The sequence below is a fragment of the Henckelia pumila genome, chromosome 4 (assembly GCF_033568475.1).
Source record: "Henckelia pumila isolate YLH828 chromosome 4, ASM3356847v2, whole genome shotgun sequence".
Classification (NCBI taxonomy): Eukaryota; Viridiplantae; Streptophyta; class Magnoliopsida; order Lamiales; family Gesneriaceae; genus Henckelia; species Henckelia pumila.
The window spans coordinates 180,585,583-180,593,710 of NC_133123.1; the positions used below are offsets into that span (position 1 = coordinate 180,585,583).

The window sequence follows — 8,128 nt, forward strand, 5'->3', positions numbered from 1 at the left end:
GATCTATGATGGATAGTGCCTTGCCATCCATCAAGGATTCTAGACCAAGCATCATCAGACAAATAGTGGAAGCAAACCATTTCGAGATAAAGTCTGCCATCATCCAGATGATCCAAAATTCAGTTCAATTTGGTGGAACCACAATTGATGACCCCAAATGCTCATATTGAAAATTTCCTGGAAACTTGTTATACCTTCAAACAACATGGAGTTTCTGATGACGCTATTCGCTTGCTTTTGTCCCTTTTTTTCTAATAGACAAGGCTAAAACATGGTTAACAAATTTACCAGCAGGTTTAATCACCATGTGGGACGATTTGACAAAATCTTTTCTCACCAAATATTTTCCACCATCCAAGTCGATGAAATTAAGAACTGACATCGCGATTTTTGCTCAAGGTGAACAAGAATCACTATATGATGTATGGGAACGATACAAGGATATGCTGAGGAGATGCCCGCACCACAAATTAACCGACTGGCTTGTGGTTCAAATTTTTTACTATGTTCTTTCAGATGCTAATCGCACCATGTTAGATGCAGCTGCAGGTGGAAACATCCTACGTAAATCACCCAAAGAGGGGTATGATCAGTTTATCGAGGAGGTGGCATCCAGTAGCTACCATCCTCAATAGGAGAGGAGCATGATGAGGAAGTCTAGGGAAATCCATCAAGTAGACGCGTTCACCTCAGTGGCAGCTCAGCTTGAGGTTATGAATAAGAAAATAGATGAGTTAATTGTAGGGAACTCTGCGATGCGCATTCAAGAGGCATTCTATGAAAAATGTGGAGGTGAACACTTCACTGAAGATTGCCAGACTGGAAATCCATTCTATCAACTAGAAGGAGTTATGGTAAACCATGTGGAAAATCAAAACCTCTCGGGGAATGACCCCTTTTCGAACACATATAATCCAGGGTGGAAGTAACATCCGAATTTCTCATGGGGAGGACAGAATAACATGCCATATGGGAATCAAAATCATGGAAAACATTATCGAGAAGAGAAGTCAAGTCTGGAGCAGATGATGCAAAAGTTCATATCATCCATCGAGACAAGGATTTAAAACCAAGATGCATCTATAAGAGGGTTGGAAAATAAGATTGGGCAGCTAGCCAAGATGATATCGAATCGAGAGCATGTGACCTTACCAAGTGACATAGAAACAAATCCAAAGGAGCAGGTCAAGGCAAATGAACTGAGAAGTGGGAAAAGTTGGAGACCGAGATGCCAGAACCAGAAAGAATAAAGGAAGATGAAACACCAGATACATCAATAGGTAAGTCTTCTAACTCTACACAACCACCCACAACACGGTCAAATATTGTTATTCCACCCCTTTTTCCTACAGCATTCAAGAAGGAAAAGATAGACGCTCAATTCTCAAAATTTTTAGACGTGTTCAAAAAGTTGAATATCAATATCCCTTTTGCCGATGCATAGATGCAAATGCCCAGTTATGCAAAGTTCTTGAAGGAGATTCTCCCCAACAAGAGAAAATTAGAAGAGCACGCATTGGTTAGCTTAACGGAGAACTGTTCAGCACTAGTTGAGAATAAGATACATCCAAAGCAAAAGGATCCAGGGAGATTTATATCCCTTGCATGATTAGTGATATTCAATTTCAGAAAGCTTTGTGTGATTTAGGTGCCAGCATAAACCTGATGCCATATTCTTTTTTTAAGAAACTGGGGCTAGGAGAACCAAAGTGAATAAGGATGTCATTGTAATTGGCAGATAGGTCTATAAAATATCTAAGGGGAGTCATAGAAGATGTGCTTGTGAAAGTAGACAAATTCATATTTTCGGTGGATTTTGTAGTACTTGATATGGAAGAGGATCTGGACATGACGCTAATATTAGGAGGACCTTTCCTAGCAGTTGGAAAAGCACTTATAGATGCCCAAAAGGGAGAATTACTTCTGAGAGTGGGAGATGAAAAAATCGCGTTTGACGTTTTTAATGCACTAAAGTGTTCACAATTTGATGATGAATGTTTTAAAATTTATGTCATTGATTCTCTTGTTTATAAATTTGCGCATGAAGCATTACAAGAACCATTGAAAGTTGCACTCACAAATGCACATCAGGAAGATGACGTCGGTGTAGGAAAAGAAGAGATGACAGCATATTTGGAAGAGAAACATCCATTGAGGAGAGGAGTTAGGCTTAGACTTGAAGATCTTGGAGAAAGGAAGGATTTAGTCCTCCAAAAATCTAGCCTTGAAGAACCACCGATACTTGAACTGAAACCCTTACCGCCTCATTTAAAGTATGTATTCTTGGGAGAAAACAATAACTTACCTGTTATCATCTCTTCTTCTCTGATAGATATAATGGAGGCCAAGCTTCTGACCGTTCTAAAAAATCACAGGTGTTCGCATGGAAGGTGGCAGATATCAAAGGAATAAATCCTTCCATCTTCATGCACAAAATCATGATGGAGGAGAAATTTAACCCTGTGGTCCAGCCTCAGAAAAAACTCAACCCAAAGATGCAAGAGGTAGTAAAGGCTGAAACTATCAAACTTTTAATGCCCCAAAATTATTTAATTTGATAATTTTTGGTATTTTGGATTTAAATTTGGAGTTTCAAAAATTTAGGGACTGAATTGAAGTTATTGAGTTTGACCGAGGACTAAATTGTAAAATGAGACTTTGACTTAGTCTTGACCAATCAAACTTAATATTTTTATGCAATTTCACTTAGCCATAACTGAGAATGAGTAGAGGCGGAAAATGAAGAAGCCATCGCCAATTTTTAACGCCATTTCCAGTCTTTGCAGCTCCAAAATGTCTTCATCCAACCGTTAGATTTTAAAGATAACTACATATTTGGAATCCCATCATCGAGGGCTACATTATATGTAAGTTTGGTAAGATTCTACCAAGTTCTAAAATTTGGATTATGTTGGATTCGAGATTTGAGTTTATAAATATGTTCTCGAGTTGATAGAGATGGTATATCTAAGAGGGATTGAGAAAATACCATCGTTTAAGCATGTTTATTATTTTGGTTGCATTTTTGAAAAATTCCAAATTTTTGGTGAAGGAGTTTCGAAAAGTATGTGATGTATGTGTGATGATTTGGAGTTGATATTGAGTTGTTATTGATGTATTATTGATGTTCAGATTTTGGGGATATCCGATTTTTAGCCGTTATGCCGCCGGTTTGATTTTCGTAAGAGTTTAATTTTATTTGTTGAGCCGAGAAGATTGAGAATGATATTGTGTATTTATGCTATCCATTTCAGACTTTGATTGGAGATTATATGTTCAAGTTTGCAAGAATTTGAGTTGTTGAGAAATTCAATCCAGGTTGGTTCGGTTTTATTTGTTTTAGAATGCTGAGTTGATCGAATGGATTTGTTTGAGTTTGATTGAGTTAAATAGTTTCAGGGATTTGGGCTTTTCCAGATTTTGGAAGATTCGGAGTTATGATCAGACAATGAAAGAATGAGATTGAATCCTCGAGACGGTCATGAGATTTCTCGAGCCATTAAACCACACACTTTCCTGCTTAAATGTTATTGATCATGAGATTTGATATAATAGCATGAATTATGTTTCTTCGATTTTAAGCTCAATGATTATCGATATTTACGTTCATGTTATTTACATGATTTGAATAAGATGACACCTGCGATTTAGATGATCATATTGAGCAGAGATTTCGATTTATTGATTTGCATCATCTCAATCATATTGAGCCATATTTCTTTGAGCTTGATGGAAAAGTTGCCTTTGTTGCAGCGGACGTTTGGGTCTATATTTGATTGGCATAGGATGCATAGCAGCTCCTATGACCAGAATACTCTATATAGTTGCGCCAAAGTCTAAGTTTGAAAAGCCAAACACCCACGCCGATCGGAAAAGTAGGTGGTACTGTTGCGTTTTCTTTTCTCTTGGGATCCCTATAGCCGAGATTCGGACTGAATGAGAGATTTGATAGCCCACATCTTATTTAGCATGCATTTCATTTATGCATTATCCATTTGAGATCACTTATGGATTTAGATTATTTTTATTTAAATGCTTATATGCTTCTGTCGTTCATACTGAGTTTATTCTCAACGATTTTCCGACTTTTGCTTTGTCTTGTGTGTGTGAATTGCGACAGGTGGTTCAGGGTTGAGCTTTAGAGGACCATGAGGGCTATGGGATTGAGATTAGAAGTGGAGCTCGGGTTTAGCTTTCAAATCGTTTGAATTTATTTTGGAAAAATTTCGAACATTATATTGCCGAACATGTTGTATTTTTATCTCGTTTTGATGGTGTTTGAACTCCTTTGATTGTAGGATTGAACCATGTATCGAGATTGAGCTAAGCCGGGTATTGACGTCCGAAATAAAAAAAAAAAGAGCAGCAACATCGCTATCTGAAGCACAGCAACGCTTCCCTTGTGCGAAGCCAGAGCGCTTCTGCGTTGCCAGAGGTGCGCAGAAGAGCTCCTCCTACGCAGCGATAGCGCTGCTGCGCTTCTACCCCTTAAAAAAAATTCTTTCCCGGTTTCGTTGCTTGTCATTTTTTAGATCGAACCCGAGGACTCCACAAAACTTCTGGAAGCAGGTATCATCTATCCCATATCTGAAAATGCGTGGGTAAGTCCTATTCAGTGTGTGCCAAAAAAAAGGTGGTATAACTGTAGTGACCCTGCATGGAATCACCTACTAACTGACAACTAATAGCATGCATTAAACTTAATACAACAAAATGCTTAACAGAGTAAAATGTACGGAAACATAATCCATAATTTACATATCAGCTTAGTAAAACAAGTCCAGACTTAATATTATAGTGATACAACCATATCGAAGAACTTAAAAGTAAACATTATACAGCTAAAAAAATCCTGCTGTAAAAAATCCCCTGAAAACTCCGGCTCCCTAGTCCTGCCTCAAACTACCGGCTCCGTCCATCCTGCGATCTGCCCCGTGGAATAGGGTGTCCAAGATAACAACTAGGACGTGAGCGCTAACGCCCAGTACATAAACATGAGTAAACATATGTATATAATGCATGCAACATGATGACTGGTAAAGGGTCATCTGAAAAGTCATGCTCAATACCGGTGCCACATGAGTGCTGCCACCGCACGGATCAACCTCTGGGTGCAACCACACTCATCTAGTACACCAAAGTAGTCAGACATACATGTCTCCGCCATCGCGGTACTCTCAGTGACAGACTATCGAGTATAGAGCTGAGCGGCTCTATAATCAGGTATGGTATAGGCTCAAAGTGTATATGCACATGAAATATGAATATAGAAAGCGGTAAATCATATATCATGCCATATAATAATGCCAAATAAATGCAACATATAAACATGTATACTCGCTGGCAATCTCAGTCAATGTGTACGTACCTCTAGGCTAGTTCAAGTCTAGTAGGATCCTAGGTTTCAAGCCTATATTCAAAAGTTCACCGTATCACGACACAAGTTCTATAAGCCTTAACTAAGATAATAAGTACTCCCAAAACTTAAATAGATTCTAGGACCATACCTTCGTCCGTAGTAAGCCCTTTGAAGTCGCTGACTCTGGATGACTATAACAACTTTTTTGTTATTCCAGAATCTCACTATTACCGATAGGGCCCTCTGTATAACACTTACTATAAACTGAACACTCGGAATACTTAATTTATATCTAATTTCTTGTCCGAATGGACCTATTTATAGGCAAAATCTGCCGGAGTTTGGAGCCTCCGAACTGGGGTTTGGACCCTCCGAACCTACATGTCCGACACTTGTCAAAAATCGCGGATTATTCATCTAGCATCGCTGGCTAAGGCAGTTTGGAGCCTCCGAACTTGACTAGGTTCGGAGCCTCCTAAGAGCTGGGTTTGGATCCTCCGAACTGGGTTCGATGGTCCGATCTTGTTATTTGAGTTCGGATGGTCCAAACTCATTTTGGTGCCTCCGAACTGTCCGAGACCCCCGGGACCCTTCCTACCATTTTCGGACATTCCGGAGCTGATTTTTCACTTATTTTCACCAAATAAGGACTTCTTAATCATGTTTTACCACTTTTACAATTATATGACATATCATAGCATGTAAAGTGGAACTTGGATACTACCTTTATATGTAGCAATCCATCTGGTAATTCTGAAGTCCTATTAAACCCCGAAATTGGTTAATTACTAACCCTTAATCATGTTTAATATATCATTATCTTAAAATGAAATCTGGGTTACTACAATCTCCCCACCTTTAGACATTTCGTCCGCGAAATAAAATCTAAAGACAAATCAAGATAACAATATAAAACATCAAACCATGTTTTATTACAACAACTGTAATCACATCTTAACATGGTAATCAAAAGTACAAAGCAAACAACTCAGGATATTCCGCTCGCATATGACTCTCGGTTTCCCAAGTTGCTTTTTCAACGCCTCAGCACTGCCATTGTACCGTCACAAGTGATATAGTCTTGTTCCAAAGAACTTTCTCCTTCCTGTCTAGGATACGGAGTGGTAGTTCAACATACGACTGATCTGGCTCTAGCTGAACATCAGTAGGCTGGATAATATGAGATTCATCAGCTATGTACTGTCGAAGTAACGACACATGGAAAAAATCATGTATACTGGAAAGATATGGTGGTAATGCCAAACGATAATCAGCATCTCCAATCTTCTCCAGTATCTGGAAAGGCCCAATGAAACGAGGTGACAACTTTCCTTTCACACCGAATCTCATCACCTTCTTGAAAGGTGATACTTGCAAAAACACATTCACCAGGCTCGAACTGAAGTGTCCTGCAATGAATATTAGCATAACTGGCTTGCCGATCTTGAACAGCTTTGATCCTTCTCTTGATCAAATCTACCTTGTCTACAATCTGCTGCACCAACTCAGGACCCTTGACTTGTCGTTCTCCTATCTCATCCTAGAAAAATGGAGTACGACACCGTCGACCATACAATGCCTCGAAAGGTTTCATATCAATACTAAGATGATAATTGTTATTGTAGGCAAATTCGATCAAAGGTAACTGATCCTGCCAAGATAAACCAAAGTCCATGACAGAAGAATGTAGCATATCCTCCAACGTACGAATAGTGCGCTCTAACTGCACATCAGTCTCCGGATGATATGCAATACTTAAACTCGGAGTGGTACCCAATGCCTGTTGAAAACTACCCCAGAAACGTGAGGTAAATCGCGGGTCTCTATCACTGACTATGCTCACTGGAATCCCATGTAATCGCACTATCTCTTGGATGTATAGACCATGCGATCATAAGAATACTCCCGGTTGTAAGGAATAAAGTGTGCTGATTTTGTCAAACGGTCAACAACGACCCAGATAACGTCACACTAACGTGAAGTCATAGGCAAGTGGGTGACAAAATCCATAGTCACGTGCTCTCACTTTCATTCAGGAATCTCAAGATTCTGCAGTAATTGACCGGCTAAATTGGTATGATTAAAAATCAACTGGAAAGCGCACCAGGTCAAATTATAATATAGTGGACAAAGGTCCAGATGTCTAGCTCACAGGGACTGTATATATATGATTACCAAAATATATTTATTTCTACTTAATCTAGACTAATGAATAAAGATGATTCAGATTTTAAAATAAAAATAAAAATTTCAATTAAAATTTAATTAACTAAAACGTAGCAGAAAACTTTGGATTAATTCAAATATGGGAAAAGTTCGATCAAGGACTCACGTAGGTACCAGACAATTCATGTAACAAGCAGTCCATCTAAAATATCAAACTTAATTTTCATTCACAGAATTTTTCTAATTTGTTCGAAGGACTATTTCTAGAACAATCAAACCTATTCGAATATTGATGAACCAATCTTTCGTAATTCTAATCAAATTCGAATGCATGAATAACTGTGAAAATTCAGTAAACACCTAAACCGCATAATGAAACCGAATTCTATTTCTACTTAGTTTTACACTATATTGAATATCAAAGTGATCGAATTCGAAACCTCCTCTGTCGACTTGGAATCGATTAACAAGAAAGCAAATAACTGGCCAAGAAATTTGCAAGATAAATATAAATTCGATAATCAATAAAATCAAATCAAGTCTAAAAATCTCAAATAAACAAACGAGTTTTATACATAAATTGTCTGGCCCAATCACGTGGCC

At 38.4% G+C, this 8,128-nt stretch overlaps 1 non-coding gene across 1 annotated transcript; it reads right to left on the minus strand.

The window, feature by feature from the left end:
- Nucleotides 1–365: 365 nt before the first annotated feature.
- On the minus strand, nt 366–472 carry LOC140870204 (small nucleolar RNA R71). Its single transcript, XR_012147176.1, has one exon. It is a non-coding gene; the product is annotated as a small nucleolar RNA R71 (small nucleolar RNA).
- Between the last annotated feature and the right edge of the window lie 7,656 nt (nt 473–8,128).